At 45.3% G+C, this 25,528-nt stretch overlaps 1 protein-coding gene across 1 annotated transcript in view; it reads right to left on the reverse strand.

Annotated features, from left to right (window-relative positions):
• The window catches only part of LOC124571358 (putative fatty acyl-CoA reductase CG5065), a 145,344-nt gene extending 126,865 nt beyond the window's left edge, over positions 1–18,479 (reverse strand). Inside the window, exon 1 of the mRNA XM_047131114.1 lies at positions 18,384–18,479. The gene's annotated coding sequence lies outside the window, so the exon portion shown is untranslated. The remainder of the gene's footprint in view (positions 1–18,383) is intronic.
• Between the last annotated feature and the right edge of the window lie 7,049 nt (positions 18,480–25,528).

Raw genomic sequence — 25,528 nt, forward strand, 5'->3', positions numbered from 1 at the left:
CGAAGTTCCTCATCAGTTTGAAGGATGAGGTCCCTATGAAAAATCACACCTTGAACCATATTTAGAGACTGGTGGGGGGTAATGGACACAGGAATTGTGCCAAGATGGGTACAGGCACGAAGGGCCGCACATTGGGCAGCTGAAGCAGTTTTGATCAGCAACGAACCCGACCGCTTCTTGCTCAGGGAGTCCACTTCACCAAACTTGTCTTCAATGTGTTCGACAAAGAATAAAGGTTTGGTATTGGTGAAAGTATCTCCATCAGTCCTGGCGCAAACTAGATAACGGGGGAAAGGTTTCGCCCCTAGCCGTCGGGTCTGACCCTCTTCCCAGGGGGTAGCCGTGGAAGGGAAGGCCGAAGGGGCAAGAGAAGCAGCACTCGAAGAATCAGTTCCACGCAGAGAGACGGCCGCAGAAGAACGGCCAGAGTTCTGGAACCGTATGCGTTTCATCTGCATAGCGTCCGCCCTGATACCACCCACTCCGATCAGGGGCTCTCCTCATGGGCGCCACCCAGCCACAGCAAGGGCCGTCTGGCACGGCGGCCATTGCCGGGAGTTCCGATGCTTCAGGATGACGAGCAACCACTCCAAGGCATGCATGAGGAGTCACAGCTCAGGTATCAGAAGTGTGATCCCTGTGTGTTCAGGGGGCTCAACCAAAAGGGTACATAGCGACCACACCACACGGGCTGGCTACTGTGCTGGCTATGCACCCTAGCATCAGACAACGACGTGAAAGAAAAGGTGGAATGTACTAGGAGGGCGCACGTCGGAGACACTAGGTAAGGTGCTCTTCCCCAAATGGGTCGCACTAAGGAGGAGAAATTTTGTAAAGGCGGTCAAACCCCAGAGGGGGACCAGGGAATGCCAAAAGGAGGAGATGATTACGCAACAAAGCCGAATTGTAAAACCAACAGAACCAGGAGGATAGTGGGGGCCAACATAAGCAAGGACACCAAGATGGGGAGAGGAGAGGGCGAGAGGAAAGGAGGGGAAGGGGAAGGAAATGCAGCCCTGGAGTGAAAGAAGACTGCAATAGCTCAGGGCCCCGTGCTTGCCACGCACGTATCCACAAAAGAGTTGTGGACCCCCTGGGGGAGGGGGGGGGGGGGCGTGGTGGATGGGCGGCAGGTAGCCAACCGAAAGGTAATAGTCACTATATGGTTGATGGGCCCTTCACAAGCACTGACGAGTGTTGGAATTTAAAAAAACCAGCTGACTGCGACAGAGCCAGGTGCACATGTTTTGCAGTATCATTGATTTGAGGCTTAAAGAAATTTAGTGCAGTCAGTATTGTCTACATATTTAAAGTTGGTTGGTTGTTATGGGTTAAGGCAATGAACAACGACATCAATCACTCAGTTAATACACAGATCTGGAGTTCGTGATGTCTGAAAGTATGTATGAAAGTATGTAGGAGTGTAAAACCGAGGTATTTGTGGTATCAAGTATCAGTACCACCGCACGGACGTTTCATAGTTGGCAATAAGAACGCAAATTTCCGTCAGACGGCAACAGCAATCCTGCTTATCCGGCGAACACAATGGAGCACACCGGCTCAGCCGCACCTCCAGCAGGTCCATAGCAAGAGTGCCCTCCGTCTCCGTGGTTTAGGATGGTCGTCGGCAGCCAAACGGCCCATTCGCAACGGAGCGCGGTCGAATAGCAACAAAGTCGCCACCGAGATGCGTCCCAGTCGCTGCCCTGTCACTATCGTTCGTGCATTAGGTAAGAGAGCCTCCCGTTGCTATTTTATTAGCTGCACTAGTTCTTGCTGCATTATTTGTAATGAGTTTTAGTACGCTTAGAGAAAGCCACCAGTTAAGCAACGCTTTTGTTTACTGTATTTGATTGCTCACTTATCATTTCTGTTCTGTCCATCTTTCCTACGATGAGAGGCGCTTCACCATTCCGTAGCCTACCTCTCCTTGCTGTTGTGTAAGAAGTAGTATGCCAGAGCTGACAAATAGTTAAGGGAGCTGAAAGTACGAGATGGTGCGGTATGCAACCCCGTGACTGGCTAGACTCTCACAGGGCACACCTGTGGCGTGAGAAACTCCTCCCGCATCTGACGCTCACCAGCCCGGTTAAGGACAGACAGGGACAAAGAATGTCTTCTGACCGAGAAGATTAGCAACAGTGAAAGAGAGAAGTCAAAAAACGTAAAGTACAACAGTTGGACCGACAGTAAGAAAATAAAGTCAGAGAAGCAATCGGGTCGGTAAGTGGATGTGGGCGGCTGTGTGTCCCCGAAATTCAGGGCGCGACGTGCGCCGTCTATGGTTTAGTTGGCGATATGAGTGCAAAACAGTTTATAATAACGGCAGATCAAGACAGACCGACTGTTGCACAAAAGGCGAAGCTCTAAGTTTTATTTTATAGGCGTTCGTTTCGCGTGCCATGCAGTCTTCATAATAGTACACCTGATGCTTAAAGTTCATGTCACCAGACAAAGAGCATATAGAGCTGGTACAAGTGCTTCCATTTTCAGATACAAGTACGGCGGTGACAATAGTGGAAATCGGTGCTCAGCCTAGTGGCTCCATATCGCTCACACGAAAAGACTGCAAGATTCAAAGCAACTGATACTGAGTCGCACAGACAAGGTAGCGAGGACCAGACGTCTGTCCTGTCGATGTGACGGGGGAACTTCCCGTGACAAAACCGCATTCTTCTCATTGGCGTTAAGTTTCACTATTGGATGTGCAATCAGTAAAACACGATCTACACTGAGATGACAAAAGTAATGCAATACGTCCCAGTCTCGTGTCGGATCTCCTTCTGCCCGGCGTAGTGCAGTAACTCGACGTGGCATGGGTTCAACAATTCGTTGGAAGTTCCCTCGAAGAAATATTGAGTCATACTGCATCTATAGTCATCCGTAACTGAGAAAGTGTTGTTATGTTCCATAAATCTGCGATGGGATACTTGTCTAGCGATCGGGGGAAGGGGACGGGGGGTGCTAGGGGGGCGGCAAATCATTCGCTCGAAGTGTTCACAATGTTCTTCAAACCAATCGTGAACATTAATAATTGGCAATCAATGGTGTACAATCGCAATAAAGTCATGAGATGTTCAATTGACTCTTTTATTAGAACATGTTACGCGTTTCGGGATTACACCCATCCTCAGACATGTGTTGTGTTACAAAAAAGTACAAAACATAAGTGAACAGCACACTCGTCTCAACGTTACAAAAAAATGGTTCAAATGGCTCTGAGCGCTATGGGACTTAACAGCTGAGGTCATCAGTCCCCTAGAACTTAGAACTACTTAAACCTAACTAACCTAAGGACATCACACACATCCATGCCCGAGGCAGGATTCGAACCTGCGACCGTAGCGGTCGCGCGGTTCAGACTGAAGCGCCTAGAACCGCTCGGCCACAACGACCGGCTCAACGTTACAGAAAACGAGATCTGGTCATATGAGTTACATACCACAAACTTCAACTTCTTCGCAACCAACCAGGCGTACAGCCTTGATAACTCAAAGAAAGTTTCGAGTAACATATGACTGTGACACAAGCAGTCTTGAAGCAGAGCGTATACTGACGTTAAACAAGTCAACTAGCAGCGAAGCGCCCTCGGTAGGGGACGCTGCATGGTCATGTGCTCCATGCGTTCACGTGTAATTTAATAATAATATACTCAGCATGTAACATCTAATAGGGTGTATTTACGAATAGCAGCTGGAATAGTACTTCCGTACACGTTAACACTAAAGGATTTAAATTTTTTTTAATTCCAAGACTTTATCATTGCCGTACTATGCCTACATCCAGTGCTTAGTGCACTGCTCACAGGCCTCAGACGGGATTTTATGTCCTGTATATCAATCGTGAACAGTTATAGCCCGCTGGCATGGCGCGTTATCATCCACCGTTGTTTGGCTGCAAGTGATCTCCAAGTATCTGAAAATATTAACACACTGTGTGTATCGATAAAAACTGCTCAATCTCTACAAATAACGAAGTATTTCAGAATAGCGTTCTTTTAACCAAATTTTAATTCAGTGTGGATAGTCACATTAGAGACGAATCCTGGGGCCTCTTGTCGGGTAGACCGTTCGTCTGGTTCAAGTATTTCGAGTTGACGCCACTTCGGCGACTTGCGTATCGATGGGGATGAAATGATGGTGATGAGGACAACCCAACACCCAGTCCCTGAGCGGAGAAAATCTCCGACCCAGCCGGGAATCGAACCGTGCCGTTAGGTATGACGCGCTGACCACTCAGCTACCAGGGGCGGACACATCTTCGGCGACCGCACTTTCCTCACAGCGGCACGGCACACGTGAACCCCCGGCCAGCGCGCCGCCGGGCGAACTCGCTCTTCCGTCGCTCGCTGTTCTCTGTTGGGTGACGACACGGATACACGCAGGACGCTAAATACTCATGACTTCACTACCCGCCACTCTTATGGCCGTCGTGTTTTTCTAAGGAGCCACACTCAGAGCTTCGATCCCAGATTTAGTGTATCTATAGATTTGACATTAGTATGGAAGACTGCAATGAGGACAATACAGCGGCGTAACACGACACTGTATTAGCACTGAAGACTGTTTCTGTCAAGACTTTTTCACCCACTGTACACAGCACAGCAGCACAAAAGAACCGACAGCACTTCAAAGTTATATATATCTCAGTTATTAAACATACCTGTTTTACATAAACTTATTGACGTGTAATTTTTTGAAGATGCCTTTCTTTACTAGCCACTTCTACTGACGACACATCAGTACGATAAGCAATCAAAAATAATGTTGTTCTTTTTATTAAAAGTGATTCTATATTTATTAATTAACACTTCCATTTCTTAATTAATAAGCAATTTAAATAAAGATAAAATAGTTGCTACCAACTGGATTCGAACCAACGAGCCTACGATTATTAGACTCAGACTCTGCACTTTTCAGCTACCTTACCGTGTTAAGCTCTAAATGTTTCGCAATTAACACCAGTCGGAAATGTTCTAATTTTGAGAAGCAGTTTTTTAATTTTTGGAGAATTGTGTCGTGTTGCTTCAGGAACTTGATTAGAAGCAGTGACCTTTTCGCGAGTACGGAGTTTGCCGTTAATATTATCTCGGCTTCAAACGTGGTAACTGTTGCAGTATTTGAACACCGCTGCCGATGAGCTACTATAATACACAGGGTATAACAGGTGCAAGTGCAGATATTTCTGTTGGTAACTCCTGGCGGTGTACTGAAGAACATTACATCAGTATTTACGTCATTTGCAGACTAATAATTATAGCCAACTAATTAGTTTTTAGGTTGGAGACAGGTTTTCAAAGAGTCACGTAATTACTTCGTTGTTCCAGTCATGTCATCCTAACCCATATCATTATACGGTCTCGCAATGTAATCTTCCGAATGCTGTAAATCAGGTGTGGATATTTTCTACCGACATCAGGAAATATTACGACACAATCTTATGCAAGGCTGTCGTCTTGCTAAAGTGTGTATGTGCCCGACAGCACTCTGTTGCCCGTAACAAAATGCTATCTGGGCACCACTACTCGGGTCATGCGTTGCAGTAGGCCTTATCAACTCTACACTATTGTCTTCTTTGCTGTAGACTACGGGGTTCTTTGGCAGTTGTCTTTAAGCGCGAAGTTATCCATTTTTTCGTATTGTAATGTGTCAGGCAAATCCAACACCTTCCATGAAAACCGTGACATGATAAGCAAATCCAGTAGTATGTCACATAGCTCCGAATAAATCGTGACATTAAATTAACCAAAGTAATACGAGTAACGAGTGAGCAAATGGATACCACAGACTAACACAAGAATGCCTAAATGCATGTCATACCTTCCCACCGTGAGACAGACGCAGTTCCGAGGGGAGAAACGAGAACAGAAGCCGAGAGCAGAATCGTGTTAAGCGAGAAGGCCCTACGATAAGGGACGGACACCCACGTCGCCAGCTAACCGCTAGGACCACCCCAGCCGCAAGTTTTAGCGTGAGACTTTTTCGCGTCTCTGTTACGTTGCAAACTTTAAAAACATTGCCCCACCACGAAAAGTATAACGTTTCTCATTGGATAGACAGAATTTTTGTAGGCGGAGCTTAAGGTTAACATTAAGACCCTGATTGGTCAGATGAAAACACAGCCAGATAGTTTTTTTAAACCAACTTCGGTAAATTGTAGTAAGGAGAAGTTAGGGGAGAGTTGCTTCCGAGACGGCGAGGTGAGCAGAGCTGTGCTGACCGCCGCCCCCTGACGAACACCGACAAGGTAATGAACGCATGCGATGCCGCATAACAGCGCATAAAGCTTCACTCAGAACTGCAGAAGTCTCATCTGTTAGACCCCATTTTTGCGTAATACTAGTGTCGATCGTCAATTAAAGCTCATGGTGTTCACATTTGCCACTTGAAGTAAAAATCTGAAACGCGATGATTTTTCTGTTATATAGTTATTGAGAAGCCACATCAGCCACTGTAACTTACGACAAGTTAGATAAGTAATTAAAGATAATTGAGGGTCACTGTAGACCATTTTGATAGTTTTCTCTCTTCTGAAACTTAATTTAAACCTAGATTATAGATGTAATATGGCATCCTTCGATCCATTGTAGAACTTGGAAACCCATTCAGGGAATATTCGCTCACATTTTTGTTGAACGCAGTTGGTTTTTACCATCCTATATTAAAACATTTCCTTTTATCAATAGTGCAATTTATAAACAATGTTTTGTGAGTAGAATAAAATTTCCAATGGTAAACTTAACTGCTTTTTCGACGTTATTTTACCAGCTAACTAAAAATAGGAAAGGCTTGAACCCCTTCCACTAAATTAAGTTAGTATTAAGATTCTTTTACAGGGAGTGCAGTGGAGCAGACGCTGAAATCATTAAGTATTTGGTTATATCATCGCTAGTCTCACTGAACTCTTCTGAATTCTACATGTCATGTGTGGTCTGGCGTCTCCTTACCAGCAACAGGTCCCAGGTTCAAACTAGTCAATTCCCTAAAAAACTCGCTCAGAGCGTCGCTGCGCGAAAGTGGCAGGGAGACACGATGTAGAACAAACAGACACCACACAGAATGTTAGAGTATTAAACCTATAAACTCTGCACTCAATTGCAGTATAAGAAAAAGGATAAAGAAGTCAAATTTTTGTTGAATACAGAACAATATTTTTATCCGTGTTTATATTTGGTAAAGATAACGGGTATAACATTGTACTTCAAACTGTAAGACGGATGTAACAAGCAAGTATCCTGCCAGCATGTCAAGCTGTCGAAAACACGAGTTTAGTTTGAATCTGAAGAACGCCATCTAGCAGTTGGAAGATGTCTTGAATACCATATACAAAATCAGAAGAAAGGATTTCATAGGCACTCTGCTCCCGTACTCTAAACTGTATTTAATCCACAAATGAATGTGAACTTGTTCGTACGAGCAGTGTGGATTCAGCGAAGTTGTGAATACCCGATTAGTGTTTCTTCTGAAGAAATGGACGAGGACTTAATTGTAATGACGCGGAACACCGTCGAATTAAGTTATGATATCACTGAGATGGCGTACTACAACCGTCGTTACTTTTTGAGGCTGACGCCTGGAGACTAGGCATCCACAATAACCTGTATGTCTCCCAAGACGTCACGTAACATGGCGTACGCTTTAATTTAGGTGTCTGGCCTGAAGGCCATACGGCAGCAGCGTGCACTTAAAAAGGTAATGATTATAAAGAATCCGCCTCGATTGCAAATAGAAACCGGATGTTGACCTAGGTTTCGGCGCGGATAATCACGCCTTCTTCGGAACACACTAAAACTACAGTGTGTTCCGAAGAAGGCGTGGTTATCCGCGCCGAAACCTAGGTCACATCCGGTTTCTATTTGCAATCGAGGCGGATTCATTATAATCATTAAATTATTCACGATTGCTGACGCGCTGCAATGTTAAAAGTACTTAAAAAGGTGCAGCCCAATGTGCCAAACTTCAGAATACAACAGTTAACCATTGCCTGAACTCCCATCTCCACTTGTCGATTCTGCACAGAATAGCCGCCGTTAGACCCCTACGTACACCTGCCAAAGTCCATATAGCTGCTCGAAGCACCGCTAAAACATGCTAGCAAGGAACTACCTTATGGCTTCTCGTCTGGCAGTCATGACCTCTTCGTCCGTATGAAATTTGCGCCCACATAGGAATGCTTCCACACGGAGAAAGACAAAAATCGCGTGTTGGTGTGAGATCAGGCGAATACGGAGGGTGTGTGCGGTCGGTGGCCTGTTGCGTTGCAAGTTCTCCTTTGACGAGGACAGGGCGCTGTTAGCACACAACAGGCAATTCTCCCATCACCAAGCTCAGGACGCTTACGAATGGCTGAGTCGGGTAAACAGCCAGGATTTATGGTCGCTTTCGTTTACCGTTGCACAGTCTGGGATTAATTCCATGTGAGGACTTCCATTTGAATCAAAAAACGGTTCCAGCAACACCTGGTCTTTAGACTTGTCTTGTCGCCGGTTTTTCTGTCGTTTGAATACTGGCGTGTATCAGGAGACGGATTGTCGCTTCAGTTGCGTATCGTACAGGAAATACGATGTTACGTCTCCAGTTATTATCCAGTTGGGAAACATCGGATCATCGTCAGCACTAATGATTAGGTACCCACAAATCGTCATTCCATCATCACGGTAGCCTTGCATCAAGCTGTGTATGCTGCGTAACAAGCGAAATGCTCAGGTCATCAATGATGGATTCTGTAGCACGTACCATGGGCCGGCCGAAGTGGCCGAGCGGTTCTAGGCGCTACAGTCTGGAACCACGCGACCGCTACGGTCGCAGGTTCGAATCCTCCCTCGGGCATGGATGTGTGTGATGTCCTTAGGTTAGTTAGGTTTAAGTAGTTCTAAGTTCTAGGGGACTGATGACTTCAGAAGTTAAGTCCCATAGTGCTCAGAGCCATTTGAACGTACCATGGCTGACCCCCACTGCTGCTGTGAGATTGTCTACCTTTCGGGAGCGCGTGGCACGCATGATCATTGCAACCTCTTCAATCCTACGTTCAGTCTGAACCGTTATGGCCGATCAGTACGCGCGTCATCCTCCAGTATCTCTCCGTTGCCACCTAATACAACACCGACACAATACGTCGTCACCGTAGACTTGCTAGACCATTTGCAAGGTTTCACTAGCGGTTTTGCTTAATTTCTGCCAGAACTATGTTCGTTATTCCATCTGTGGCATACTTTAATTCCCATGCACGCAGTCAAATCATCGTTACAGCAGCAGCAGCAGAAGCAGCAGCGGCAGCAGTAGCCGCAACAACAACAACCAACAATCAACAACAAAAAGTAGTTGTGCTTCTAGTGCACGCACTGAACTGTCTCTTGCTGAGACGAGAGTGACGAGGTACCATACTACGGCACCATCTATGTGTTCTAGTGGACCACACGCCGGTAGGCACCTGGTCTCAAAACTTAATGATTGTATTATGTATCTCTCATCTGCATGGGGACACAACGTACTGAAAAATGTGTTATATCTAGAGAGGATGAGTCCAAAATGGACACGTTTTGTTTACTCTAGACCTAAACACTCTAGAATTATAATTCTGAATCGCGTTTGGAAAGGTTTAAGCGATTGTATGAACAATTTTGTCATAGCGCAACTGAAGACAGAACCTGGATCCGCGACATAATCTAAAGACAAAGCTGTAGTTGGAACTATTATCGGCTAGAGTGAAGGTAAGAAAGTAGTTTCGTCGGCAGAGAAATGGTGATTGTCTCTTGCGAGAAACGCTTCAGAGTGCCTTTTCGCGAACACTCTGGGCCCTTCCCTTGGGAAACAGTGTATGCAGGAGATGTCACCTGTGTCGTCTGCTGTTTGGAATGGAAGGGCAAACACTCCAGAGTAAGTTAGAAGGCGACCCGCGAGCCATGTCTGAATAACTATGACACTGCCTGAAAACGACGTGAGAATCTTGTTCCAACTGCGTCTCTGGAACACAGTTTCCATCTTCTTGGAAGCTTTATAGCTGTGTATGCTTTATGCAGACTGGATGATAAATTCTATAAATGGCTACAGGAATGAATCTACTTATTTCCTAAACTCTTATTTTGTATTAAATTCTAACAACTTTTAGACTACGTCGTTCAATGAATTTCAGAGCACAGTTAAATGCTGTGTGTTTATTACAGGGTGCTCCGAAATTCCCGTTAAAACTTTTAGGACTTCTAAATGGGAGTGAGTAAATAATATTTTGAATTGGAGGCCATTTCCGAAAACGTGCCGTTTAAGGGCTACAGGCCACGCGGGATTAGCCGAGCGGTCTGAGGCGCTGCAGTCATGGACTATGCGGCTGGTCCCGGCGGAGGTTCGAGTCCTCCCTCGGGCATGGCTGTGTGTTTGTCCTTAGGATAATTTAGGTTAAGTAGTGTGTAAGCTTAGGGACTGATAACCTTAGCAGTTAAGTCCCACAGGATTTCACACACATTTGAACATAAGGGCTACAGCCATTTGAAAACATGTTGGTAAGGTGACCACTTTTACAAGTAATTTATGATGCGTGACCAAGTGCATCTCTTGGTTTACAGTTCCACCCATTAATAACCAAAGAAACTGCTCGTGTACTCGTTGACGGGTTCTCTTCAACTTGATGCAGTACGGCCCCTTCCACTTCCGGTTTTAGTTGTCTCCTTGGAACACCATAGTCACGTCTGCTGACGGCGAAGGTATCCCTTCCTCGAAGCTGTTGCGTAATTGTGGCGAAAAAGGTATGCGATGGATTCATACGTTATGGATAACGGTCTTGGTAAATGTAAATGTCGTGTGACTAGGGCCTACCGTCGGGTAGACCGTTCGCAGCCGACTGTTGTGGCCGTGCGGTTCTAGGCGTCTCGGGCATGGATGTGTGTGCTGTCCTTAGGTTAGTTAGGTTTAAGTAGTTCTAAGTTCTAGGGGACTGATGACCATAGATGTTAAGTCCCATAGTGCTCAAAGCCATTTGAACCATTTTTTTGAGACCGTTCGCCGGGTGCAAGTCTTTCGATTTGACGCCACTTCGGTGACTTGCGTGTCAATGAGGATGAAATGATGATGATTTGACAACACAACACCCAGTCCCTGAGCGGAGAAAATCTCCGACCCAACCGGAAATCGAACCCGGGCCCTTAGGATTGACATTCTGTCGCTCTGACCACTCAGCTACCGGGGGCGGACAAACGGCCTTGGTAAAGGCGACGAGCATTTCTTCTAGCCGGCCGTTGTGGCCGAGCGGTTCTACGTATACACTAGGCCTAGACCTAGAGTTATGGTCTGAGGTGCGATTTAGTATGACAGCAGCAGCACTCTCGTGGTTATCCCATGCAACCTGACTGCGAATTTGTACGTCAGTCTGATGGTTCGACCTGTCATTCGTGAACAGCAGTCCATGGGATGTTCCCCAACGCGATAACGCTACCCACATACCGCTGTTGCAGCCCAACATGCTCTACAGAGTGTCGACATGTTGCCTTGGCCAGCTCGATCACCAGATCTGTCTCCAATCGAGTACATAAGCGACGTCATCGTATGACTGCTCCAGTGTCATCCAGAAACAACATTAACCGTCCCTGTATTGCCCGACCACGAGCAACAGCCATGGAATTCCATACCACACATACATCCGGCACCTATACAATACAATGCACTCACGTTTGCATGCTTGCATTCAACATTCTGGTGGTTACACCGGTTGTTAAGGTACCAGCATTTCATATTTGTTATGACTTATATCCCTCTTACATTAACTTGTGATCTTGCAATATTAATCATTTAAGTACCTTACATAGACTAAAGTACAGTCCCTAAATTTGATTACTATAGAATAATACGTTTTTGGTGTTGCATTGCAGACAATAAACAATAAGAGTGCTCCTATCACACTCACCTGATGAGGCCCTTATCTCATTCTTGACCTTACCCTGTAGATTGACCGTACCTGGAAGGGGCCCGGGCGGGGGAGCTGGAAGTGGGGGGGGGGGGGGGGGGGAGGGAAGGGAGGCAACACTGGCTTGTTGATGTTCGTGCGTGTCTTCAACAGTACAGATGACTCTGGACGCCAAAAGTTGCTACTTGGAATTACCTGAAAAACACATTTCAGTTTTCTTTAACGCACTCTGTCACGCAGAGTTCAAATCATCGTCTAAAAGGCGTTTAATACTTTCCTCCCATTTGGACTAAATTTTTTGAACATCTCTTCAAGAAAGATGGTGCCATCTACCAGAATGCAACTACAAAAAGTGTTACACATTACGTGGGGCATAGTTGCGCGGGACGGCGAGGGGAGAGGAGGGAGCAGCCACACTACAGATCAAAACTAGCGTACTCCATTTCGGGCTGGTCATTTAGATAGCTTCTGCAATTGGTAAAACTTCCCCACCAGGGCTTTGTTTTGATGAAATTTTTACAAGCTGACGGTCGAGTTCCACTTCACGTAACGCTGAGATATGCTTGATAAAAAAAATTGTCCAATTAAGAGGTTGGAGTAAGGAGGGGCACAGCACAAAATCTATTAAAGCAATGTCGTTCGCAAAATGATGTGTTGGAGATGCATCGTTCCTACATTTAGCTCGTCATTCATGACAATTGAATCACACTCCCCCATTATAATATTGTTCACTAACATATCGAAAATTACTTTCGAGTTTTCTATCCCATTAAAAGTATACTTCATGTTCTTGAAAGAAACGCCAAATGCAAATTTACAATCTCCGCCTGCCGATGGGTTGATGAAATTTTTAATTCCTGAAAAGTTCAAAGGCTAAATACAAATGGAGATAGAACAAGAGTTTTTCCGTCAGTCTGATGTAGGAGACGTTTCATCAACGAACAAGAAGTTAAGCTAACCTTGTAACCAGAGCCTCTGCATGAAAAGCGACGGTAGAAAAAGGAAGGGTATTTCTGGCAATACGTAAGGCGATGAAAGGAGTGATACAATACAGCTGTACTCAACAAACGTTATAAAATATATGGGAGTTTACATGTAATGCCTGCAGAACAATCATGTCCACATTTTTCTGAACCTGATCATACTAATGGTTGCTGGTGAACAAATCGGAAACTTACTTATCACTAACTGAGCGTTCTCCACATTCAACTAATAGAAAATTTCTGCCTTATCAGACTATTCTGGAACAGAAACACTGTTCAGTACAGCACATCGTTTCACTACATTAAATTAGTGCCTACGTCAATTATTTAAAGGTGTAGTGCAAACTAATTCTTGTCGATTAGCGCCAAATCGCTTCGTTTTCTATATGTCTAAAAATGAGGGTGTGGAATAATGTTTAATGAAATATTTTATAAGAAAATTACTGGTTATTTCACACAACAAGTTTCGACTTAATTCACCATCACAGGATTTTTACGGATCTTGTTGTAGACGTTGGAACACAGTCGCCAAAGGTTGCTAAAAATGTGCACTCGTTGTCTCGAAGGCTGGGTGTCGTGACCAGTACATGGCTGGTACTTTCCGCCGCTACTTCAACGACTACGATCACCTAACAAATGACTGACAACGTGACGACTTCATAACTACGAAGCCAGTTACGTATAACCGGAAAACGCTATTTGCGTAATTTTATAATTAAATACGGTACTCCTTCCAACTGCTTAACGTTCTAAAATACATATTTTAAATTATTGGAGTATTGATACACAGCTCATTGACTCATCTGTGCGTTCGCTAGTGTATTATGTCTGCAAGAGTTATATTCTTTGACCACAACCCTGGTGTGACTTCAATTTTATGCCTCGAGCGCAGCCCGAGGAAGATTCACAGCGAGGTCACGCAGAGGTCGGGCTGGCCAGACATAGCATGGGAAAGCACGTGCAGGTTCAGTATGTGAGGCACGGATCGTCCGTAACGAGTAGTGCCAGGGTCCATGGATAGCTGTTAGAGAAAAATAATTCAAGAGAGAGAAACTTCGGTAAGCACATAAAATCATCTGCCCGCTTTACAATTTGCTTTTTCAGCAATAGCAATGTACGTATTAAGTTACACTCAATTCACATCCCAAATGATATAAAGTAACACGTTGAAGAAGTAATGTAATAAAGGGCAGTAGAAAGTGACACACAAATTTGCTTAACAATTTCTATTAACCATTGCACTCATTATATATATATATATATATATATATATATATATATATATATATATATATAATGGTGGATGCGAAGACCTAGGGAAGAACTGTACCGGAACATGAGAACAATATCCGGGAAAATGAGACTCAAAAGGGCAAGGTTTGCTGGACATGTGGTTAGGATAGGTATGGAAGAATGACGAGTGTGAGAAACAACAGGGAGGACAAGGGGAAAGACAGGAACCAAGCGAGTTGTTGAACTCCGGAAGGACTGGTTGGAATTTTGGATCAAGGTCGAAGGAAAGGAAAATTGGAGGAACAAATATACACCGAACAATATGCCTGAGATCAATGACAGAGAAGAATACAGGAAAAGATTAGAGTGTCACCAGTGGAGCTGGCAGGAGATACGGACACTGAAGATCTCGGAAGAAGAGCGGGAGAGAAGAAGAGAAAGAATGAAGAGGTTCTGGGAGAAGAAGAGGAAGATACAGTCCACGAAGGGGCTACCCGTGGTCCTACAGAGGCCGTAACACAAGATGAAGAATATATATATACAAAGTAAAATTAAACAGGATAGTCGACGCATCGAAGACATCAGAAGTAGATAGCCATACGCGAAGAGTTTTCTCCACATATCGCCTCTATTGCTGACATGATGAAAAAATACTTCTAAGAGAACGTTTAGTGTACAGCAGTTTGGTTTGGTTCAAATGGCTCTGAGCACTATGGGACTTAACATCTGAGGTCATCAGTCCCCTAGAACGAAGAACTACTTAAACCTAACTAACCTAAGGACATCACACACATCCATGCCCGAGGCAGGATTCGAACCTGCGACTGTAGCGGTCGCGCGGTTCCAGACTGAAGCGCCTATAACCGCTCGGCCACATCGGCCGGCAGTGGGCCCCCTACGTGTCTACTACTGTTGAAATTTCAGAGAAGCTCATGTGTATCCACTGTCGGATCAAAATTATCCTGGTAATCATTTGTGGACATTAATATGGAGTGCACCCAACCCATCATTTTATGACAGCTTGATGTCTGCTAGGGACACTTTCAATGAGATGTAAATTTCTGGAAGAATGGCAGCCCATTCTTCGAGAGCCGAAACCAGAGAATGTAATGATCTTTGCATGCTGGCGTCTGGAGCGAAGTCGATGTTCCAGATTGCCCCAAACGTTAGTATTGCTTTCAGATCGGAACCCTTGGCAGGAAACACCATCTCAGGAATGTCACTGTCCATAAACTACAGCATGACTGACGGTGCTTTCTATCAGGATACTTTGTCACGCTGTTACAGTCCTCGCCTGCGTACTGCTCCTCTAAGGTTTTTTAAAATGTGTTCGTATCCTTCGCATTTAGTGTTTTCTGAAGCACAGTATGCGTCCACACGGTAACCACGAAAACATCCCCTTAGCGCAACACCACATTCTACGAACTTCACTGATGGCACTGCACATTACGATAGGTAACGTTCTCCAGGCATTCGTCCAACGCCGATCCTTTTATCGGATTGTCGCAGGGTATAGCGTGATACATCGCTCCAAATCACTCGATTCCAGTCATCCACTGTCCAGTGGCGCCCCTCCTTCCTTACGCCACCTCAAGCGTGGCTTCTCACTGAGTACAGAAATGTGTGGCTTACGAGGAGCAGCTCCACCACACCACTGTACCCCATCTTGTTAACTCCCTACGCAGTGTCATGGTGCCAGCTGAACTGCTGGTAGAACTTTGGAACTCACGAGTGATTCCTGAATTCATGGAATTTTTAACAACCATTCTCCCCTATACTGGACGGTTCCTGTCAGTCAGTACGTGAGGTCTACCTGAGCTTGGTTTAGCTACGGTTATTCCTGCGCGTTTCTACTTCACAGTCACATCACCTACAGTCAATTCGAGTAGCTTTAGAGCGGTATATATATTTCTGATGGTTTTGTTACTCAGATGACAACCAAAGACTGGTCGACGTCACTGAGCTCTCCTGGGCGTCCCACTCTGCTGTCAGTGTTCTCTGCTGACAACACGATACTCCCCACCTCCTTTTATAATGGTCATCCGTCTCTCGTGACATCTAGTAGCCAATACCGCATTCCACACAGGTGTCCTGGTACTTTTGACCAGCGTACGTAGTTTGCTCAACTAGTAGCACGGAACAGACATCGAGGACAGTGCCGTAGCCACAGCTTACGGGTTATTTTCAAGTCGTGTCTCTGCATATCAGATACGGCCAGAGCAATCGCTAAATGCACTGTCTGCTGCAGAATGTAGTTGTGATTAATACAGAACCATTCTGTCAAATTTAATTCGGTACTGGCACGCGCCTGTGCTAACGTTTTTCTGGAATATGATTATAAGGACTAACCCCGTTACGGAAGAACATGTTAGCAACAATTACTTACTTGTATTCATTATCAGAGGAAAATTAATGTCACTGACAACGATGAGTGATTGTGATTGATAAACAAATACAGAAACGCTTCAGTCACAAAAGCATTGATAAAATCGCAACAGTGCTCCGGGTTTATTTCTCATTGAAATACGGAAAGAACTCAATTTAGGATCCGTAAGGATACAGCTGTCATCAACCCTCGAGTCTGAACACCACTTTGCTTTACTAGGCATGTTCCTGTTGATTTCCCCCGACGTCTGAATCGGCTTAGCCATCCAGTTACAGTGGGTTCTCTTAAAACACATGGTAGTCGCCGGTATTTTACACGTCAACAAACAGTCCCAGAGGGGACAGAAGTGAGAAGTGACAGACAAGAGCTGAGGGACCGACCACGGAGCCACACTCCTGAACATTCCATTTAGTCGGTGCCGGGAATCCGCCGTGTAATGGCTGTCCCACGTCGTTTAGAGGCCCCATGCGTTTCCGTCAGGATGTAACGGGGGAAGCGAACGATACGGATGGACTGTGGTAACATAGCTGCTCCTTTGGGTACGCACTCGCGACTCTCACCAAAAAAACTGTTACAGATGGACTGCATGGGACTGCGTTCAGTGGCTCGTTTTGAAATTCAGGCACCAATGATGACATTTGTCTATTTCGACAAGGCTGGCAATAACAAATGCTCACTTCAATTCTTACCATGTAGTCCTACAACCATTTTCTCGGAGCTTCATACGCACTTGATATGCTGCGAAATGACCACAATTCTTCCTCCGAATAGTGATATCTCATCTATCGTCACGAAAAACGTGAATCAAACGCGGAGGTAGCTCTGCGAGCAAGAAAAGATTTTATTTAATATCTTTATTATATTTTTCACCCGACAGAAATGCGATTTCAACAACAGAAATGCGACTGAAGTACTAGCTTTAGTCTTCAGTCCGAAGACTGGTCCAAAAATGGTTCAAATGGCTCTGAGCACTATGGGACTTAACATCTGAGGTCATCAGTCCCGTAGATCTCGAAATACTTAAACCTAACTAACCCAAGGACATCACACACATCCATGCCCGAGGCAGGATTCGAACCTGCGACCTTAGCGGTCGCGCAGTTCCAGACTGAAGCGCCTTGAACCGATCCGCCACACTGGCAGGCCCGAAGACTAGTTTGATGTGTCCAGAATGAGATTTTCACTCTGCAGCGGAGTGTGCGCTGATATGAAACTTCCTGGCACATTAAAACTGTGTGCCGGACCGAGACTCGAACTCGGGACCTTTGCCTTTCGCGGGCAAGTGCTCTACCAACCTGCGACCGTAGCAGCAGCGATGTTCCGGATTGAAGCGCCTAGAATCGCTGGGCCACCGCGGCCAGCTTTAATGTCGGTATTTCGGTTTTTAGATTTCTGGTAAGTATCGGAAATACCATCTAAAACCAAACACAGATGCTCGACAGTCTTTTACTCTATGTGCCACACGAAACCATTGTGGGCTCGTTGAAAAAAATGAAAAAAAGTGCATCATTTCTTGCATCTATATTGCTACACTCCTCGTACGACGTATCCCACAAACATCTGTCCTCTTAATTTCTCCAGGAACTGTCAAACTTTCGTCCAGCTCGCACCCTGCCATTAATATTAGAACAACATTTAATTCTGCCCTCGGAGTGACAAAAGACGCTCTTTCGTCGGGAGGTCGATACGACAGTGCTACACACGACACAATTTGTTGGATGGAGTGGTGGGGGGTCGGCTGTCCGATGGTCCTACTCGCCCGACACTCCGACAGGGAATGTTCGTCGTTCGATCGTTCAAAACGCCCACAAACGTCCAGTTGGTCGGTCGGTCGGTGGGTGCGTGTGCAGGGCGCTTAAAGCTAGGAGGTCGGCTGGATGATGCCTTACCTGGCAGTGGGCAACGGACGCAGCTAGATCGTGAGGCCGGTGACTGGCGGAGTGGAATTCCAGCGCGTCGGGCGGCCCGCTGTCTGACGTCTGTTGTGTGGCAGCCGAACGGCGACTGTGTTGTGGAGCGCCGCGGCATGCGGCATTCCAGCGCACCCCGCTGCCGCCACCTGCCGGGCTGCGGTGCGTGGCGCTGCCGTCTGGCTTTCTCGCGGCCTTGAGCCGTGGCCCGCCGCCACGTCCCACCGACCAACTTTCCAGGTGGCCGACGAGCGAGCGCGCTTTCTCCGCCCGCTCCGACAAACATTCACATCCGACACTCCAAGGAAAGAGCAGTTTCGATGCTCTCTGCGTAGAGTCGTGTTGCAGCTCGTATGACCTATGCAGGGTGATTCCGAACTGCACCCACAATATTTCCTAGTTTTTTCATAGATATTTCGGGTACACGCGATCCGTGGTCTTCGATGGCTCGTTACACAGTAATAGCATGTTATTTGATTTGACACCTCCTATTATTTTCGTATCAGTATTTCACTGAAAATATCTGCACAACACGGCGAATATCAACGGTTTGGAATCAAAACTAGTCCATTCACTCTCGGTACCTACTGCTGACAACATTAACGGCCACTTCACTCTTTCAGTAGCGGTCGATTCTAGGATGACCAGCTCTCCCGTATTTCCCGGGATCTCTCGTCTTACAGGAATACTTTTTTAATCCTAACGGCCCCCTAATCGAACTCCTCTTTCTTCCGTATATTTTGTCAGTGGTAACTATTGTAAATATTAATTCCGCGAAGTACTATCAGTGGTTCATGATTAATGACCGACAGATCGCGAGAAGTTTTTGTATAATAATCGATGCTATTGTCGACATAAAGTCTGTGTCTTGTTAGTGCTTCTATCGGAAAGAAGACGGTTGTCGGCTTAGCTCAAGGAATGCAAGCAGCGTGGGAAGAGTGACATAGTCTATGCGTCTAGAGCAGTCGTGATAGGGGGACGATTACTTCTTTCTCAGTCAATACTGGCAACCGACGGGTGTACTCACCTTGTGCGAGACAGCAGCTGTGGCTCAAAACACACGGAAGGACTCGGAGAAGAGGATTATACTCGTACAGACGTTCATGTTCAAACACGCTAGTTGTGTTATTTATTTCTCAGCTGACTCGTACCGCACAACAGTCCGCAACACATAGAAAGAGTATTTTCTCTTATGAACAGTAAGTGATCGTTTTGTAAAACTTGGTCGCCAGTTTTGTAAGGGCCTCGTCGTTACTGCCGTGAAGGCCGAGTTGCCACTGTTACGGTAGGCCGAGTTTGTGAGCTCGTGAAGCGGCCTCTGGTGCAGTACACCGCTAAGACAATTTCTCCCTGCCACTATTACGCAGCTAAGCCTCAGGTTCAGACAACGGTATAGGAGATCCAAGGTTCTACAACACTCCAACAAATTAGTAACAAAGTCACACATATGAGCTAAAGGGTTGACTTAACTTTGTGACTTGATGAATGATTAAGTCTGCAACACTGCATGTAATTTAACACAAAAGGGCTCTCAGTGACTGAGTGCAAGTAACCGTAGGTAAACTTCACAGTACATAGCAAATGCAATTTACAACAACTAGCCGCCCGTTGGTGGCCGAGCGGTTCTAGGCGCTTCAGTCTGGAACCGCGCGACCGCTACGGTCGCAGGTTCGAATCTTGCATCTGGCATGGATGTGTGTGATGTCCTTAGGTTAGTTAGGTTTAAGTAGTTCTAAGTTCTAGGGGACTGACGACCTGAGATGTTAAGTCCGTCCGCAGCTCGTGGTTGTGCGGTAGCGTTCTCGCTTCCCACGCCCGGGTTCCCGGGTTCGATTCCCGGCGGGGTCAGGGATTTTCTCTGCCTCGTGATGACTGGGTGTTGTGTGCTGTCCTTAGGTTAGTTAGGTTTAAGTAGTTCTAAGTTCTAGGGGACTGATGACCATAGATGTTAAGTCCCATAGTGCTCAGAGCCATTTTTTTTGTTAAGTCCCATAGTGTTCAGAGCCATTTTACAACGTCTCTTCACTTCTAAGAGGTCACTAAACGACGTTCCCTGTCTAAGTCAGCCCTGAACGTTGATCTATAACCAAGTGGGCGAGAGATGCTCTTCTATGTTCCGAGATGGCTTCTGTCCGTTGCCGTCCGGTCATTCGGTCGGCAACTGGCCTAGGCGAAGTGGACATCTTCGTCCTCAGTGCCGCCCGTGGCGCTGGTGGAACTCCCACAAGTTCAAAAATGTTGAAATGTGTGTGAAATGTTATGGGACTTAACTGCTAAGGTCATCAGTCCCTAAGCTTACACACTACTTAACCTAAATTATCCTAAGGATACAAACACACACACATTCTCGAGGGAGGACTCGAACCTCCTCCGGGACCAGCCGCACAGTCCACGACTGCAGCGCCTAAGACCGCTCGGCTAATCCCGCGCGGCGAACTCGCACAAGTGGCGAGTCTCTGTGGCACCAGGTCGTACTTTGCGCCTGTCTTGTTCGGACGACACAGCAGGACTGATCAGAGAAACAGCAGCACCTTAGAATGATGAAGTCAGAGATTATGACTGAAATCAATTTTGTTTATAATTATAGAAAGATTTTTAAATTTGCACAGGAAGATAATAATTTGCAGAGTTTTGCAACTTATAAATAAGCACTTTTGGGGTACACGTCTACATTCAGATTTGTTAAGTTTTGTTGTGATTATATTTGCGTATCATACGCGATGAACAAATAAATTGGTTTGTATAGGTTAGACTTTTTTCCATTCCACAGACCCAAAAATAAGGGGGGGTCTCGTCGGTGTGGAACATGTCAGAAAGCGTGATATAACAAATATATTTAGACTGCTTGAGTGTAATACTCATTTCTGAATTTACTCCACGTGCTTTTGCACTCTAAAAACTTTCTTCCGGATTGGGAATTAACCCCAAAATATGATACCGCATGACATAATTGAGTAAAGGTAAGCAAACTATGCCAGCTTTTTTCATATTTATATCGCCATTGTCACCCATTCGACGAGAATAAGATGAAGTAGTGAATTTGAAATTTATTGCTATCATATCTCCCTTAAACCTCCCGTAAAATAGTGGTCAGATGTTGGTCAGCTCCTTTAAAACCGTGATCAAATGTTGGCTGCTCTAATCGATTCTCTGTCGGGTAATCGGTTTTTTTCCCGACACTATTAGTTATACGTTAACAATGGTACGCAACAGTAGGGACACGTTTACTGACTGTACCTCGCATATTGGTTCACTGAACGCAGTGTGAGAGCGGCCAAGCGACTGCACCGTGCTGAGCTGTTCTCTCAAAGACGGCAACCGCAGTGCATTACGGGTACCGATAAACCTACACATACACGTCTACTAGAAACCGTCTCCGTCAGTATTTGAATAGAAAATACTAGCCGTGCGAGATATGCAAGAACACCCATTCGGGAAGAGAATGTGCCACACGCGATAATGATTACGGTAACGAACCAGATAGATCATAACATTATCTTTATTCTATAAAAAGCCACGGGAGATCATATGTCCTCCTACTACTTAGAAAATATCTCTGAAGAACCTCTTGAAATCTGTCGGTGGTGTTCGGGTGCAGCCTCTATAGGACAGGGGCTGTGTGGAGAGCTGGCACGAGTAGTACACGTCTGACAGCATGCGAATGTAAAATACGTGCCACGCGTAAATCGTGGCGTTGTCTCCATGGGTGGAAATGAATCTGAACTATGCGAAGTGGATATAACACGCCGGAACTGAATGGTTGCAGGTGCCCTAAGGAAGTTTGTGTTTCAAGTGACATTCACACTGATGCGCTACGTTTTAATTTTGATAATACAAGTACAGAAACACGGGAGGAGTGTTTTAACTGGTAGAGCCTCATATCTTTTAAATTTCTTGCAAGAGAGCAACAAAATTAAGTTCAAGAAAAAATGGTTCAAATCGCTCTGAGCACTATGGGACTTAACTTCTGAGGTCATCATTCCCCTAGAACTTAGAACTACTTAAACTTAACTAACGTAAGGACATCACACACACCCATGTCCGAGGCAGGATTCGAACCTACGACCGTAGCGGTCGCGCGGTTCCAGACTGTAGCGCCTAGAACCGCTCGGCCACCCCGGCCGGCAAATTCAAGAAGAAAGTTTCTCAGCACTGACTTCCGTTTCTCAAACAACTCCATTGCTGTAGAACTCCCTGTGCTGTTGAGGAAGATGGCAACGTCCATGGGTGACCGCGGAAATTTTTCCAGCTCTAGGAAATGGAGAGGGAGCAAAACTGTAAAACTGTCATTTTTGATGTACCATAAGTTGGTCAGTGTCGAGAAGCATCCTATCACAGGACATAAAATTTTACATGTGACCCAAAAAACGGAATACTTCCTGGAGAACTGATCGTATCTCCTACTGTCATAAGAACCACCTTCCTATCTTAGTTCAGGAGATATGGCGTTACAAACAATGAGATGCTTGAAAAAAACCGCATCATGCATGAGGATCAAATTTATTATTTCTCTGCCGTGAACTCTATTCGCAACACATTTAACGAACAGTATCCACCTATGCCGTTGAATGTACCTACACGAATATACCATTGTACTACACTAAGAATGATGGGAAAAACGCTGCATCATGCATGAAGTTTTAATACATTCATTCTTTACTAAAAATAGGGTCAAATGAAGGAAATCCCTGACACCTGGCAGCGCTTTTGACAGCTATCAACTACGAGGCGCAAATGGGTGTAGATGAAAAAAATAGCCGTCTGTAGAGCTATGAAGAGCCTTTGTCATAGAGCCATTTACGACTGTAAATGGACGAAGCTGCTGCTTACGGACAAATCTCTACCTGACGCATTGGTTTCAGTCTTGGAGAAGGGGCCGAACTCTGCGCCCACCCCGAGGACACGACACGTTCTGGATATTATTAACTCTGTTCAACAGGGAATCCTTGAACTGCCCTAGGGAGCTCTCAAGGGAGTCGGACGGGACAATTGTCGTGCTCCGAGACGGGCGTCCGCGCCCGAGAATAATATTTCGGCTGCAGAGGGGTCAGCGTTTCGATCACTGCGTGATGATTGTACTATTGCGATCTTACCGGCGGATAAGGGTAACGCAGCTGTTATCTTCTCCAAACAGATGTCCGTCAACAATATGAACCAGTTATTGAGTGACTCTGCATATCGCCTTCCAAACGAGCACTCTACAACTGTACTGGACACTACACATTAAAGTTTGAATAGTTTGGCTATGGCACGAAAATATATACATATATTTGCTACACTTAGCTTAATTGAGTGGCCCAGAGATGTGGCTGGTCTCAATGTTTGGCTACGTTTTTCGTCGTAGAGTGTCAGTTCACACCTGTCGTAAACTCAATTTTTAAGCTGAAATAAAACATAACAAAACAGTGCAGGCACGTACTGCGGTGAAATTTAAAATATTAAGTCACTCACGTTGATTTATAATTTGAACAAGTAGTTTATTTTTCTTCAATATATTCAGTAAACACTTAAAATTCAGTCTGAGGGGCTCTTACGTAATGGCGGCCATTAATAACTGATGCTACAACACTTCACTATAAAATTTATATGCCGCGATCGCGGCACTCGACAGTGTGTACACAATTCACAAAATACACTCTTGTCTGTGTCCTAAACCACTATATTGCGCTCCACTTGATCGCTTTCGAACGTCGCTACATACATACTTGTCCCCGATTGTGGCTACCAACCCTATACTAACCCCAGATGGGCGGCACGTCTGACTCTTAGCATTGCTCCAAACCAGATCCCCTGTCATCAAAGATGGCCGCCCTATGCACCTTCGAAATGACTGCCTAACTCAAAACAACGTTTGACAAAAAGAATTATGAATATTCTAAAACTAAACACGAAAACACGTATGATACATTGAAAAATATCGAAAATTTCCCGGCAATAACGATTTAAGGTCGAATTTTCTGTATCTTCCACCGTTTTTTCACAAATAATGTTCTTGTTGCGTGATTTTGATTTTCCCAGATTTTTGATACTAAACATAAACAAACAAATAAAAATACATACTTCATTACTTATCTGCCTCTTTAAACTTTAGAATTCTGCCTCTAGTTTCGTCTCTTTAAATTTACTTATTACCAAAAACACAGTTTCTCTCTGTCGAATCCCATATTCCGACCTTTCATTCAAAAATGGCAGACCCTTTGCTAAATCGACTATGATTGTATGATGCAGATGTACTAGCCGCATCCCTAGACACTTTGTTTATATTAATCGGCCAAAGCGTTGGCGAGATTTTAGCTTTTGAACTTCCATAAGTTTACAATTTTTAAGACGACATTAACTCTTAAACTATTACATATTTTTGTGGCGCATCTAGATAATTTAGTTTTACATATTTTTCTGTCTATGAGTGGCAACTCACACCTCCGTGTCACTCTCAGTTTTGTCTGGCGTATAAATTTCTCCAAGAGCGCAAACACGGCGATATGCGCCCCTGCCAAGCGTGCACTCGGGTTTTTCCAACGCCGCGTACACGCTAGCCGCTCGCCACGGCCTCGTAGCAAACGCCAGTCACGTGCTCTGCGGCGGGAAACTGCCGCTCTGATCTCAACCCACAGCTTGTACGCTCACAACTCCATGGCCATACAATGGAGTACCTTAGAGCTTCTCAAGAAGAGCAAGATCTCTTAGGTTGTGGCAAAGATACGCCACGTACAAGAAAGAACCTGTTCCCCTCAGACTATTTGGACTGCCTAAGATTCACAAGAATACTACGCCTCTTCGACCAACAGTTAGCAATATTAGAGCGACAATAAGCAACCCAGCTAAACATGTAACGACGAAAGTGAGCCGGCCACTGTGGACCAGCGGTTCTAGGCGCTTCAGTCCGGAACCGCGCTGCTGCTGCCGTCGCAGGTTCGCATCCTGCCTCGGGCATGGATGTGTGTGATCTCCTTAGGTTAGTTAGGTTTAAGTAGTTCTAAGTCTAGGGGACTGATGACCCCAGATGTTACGTCCCTCAGTGCTTAGAGCCATTTTTTTTTTTTTTTTTTTTTTTTTTTTTTTTTTTTTTTTTTTGTGACGAAAGTGAACCATTTAGGGGGAAAATGTGAGCACAACATTCGCTA

This window comes from Schistocerca americana, chromosome 1, assembly GCF_021461395.2.
Source record: "Schistocerca americana isolate TAMUIC-IGC-003095 chromosome 1, iqSchAmer2.1, whole genome shotgun sequence".
Classification (NCBI taxonomy): Eukaryota; Metazoa; Arthropoda; class Insecta; order Orthoptera; family Acrididae; genus Schistocerca; species Schistocerca americana.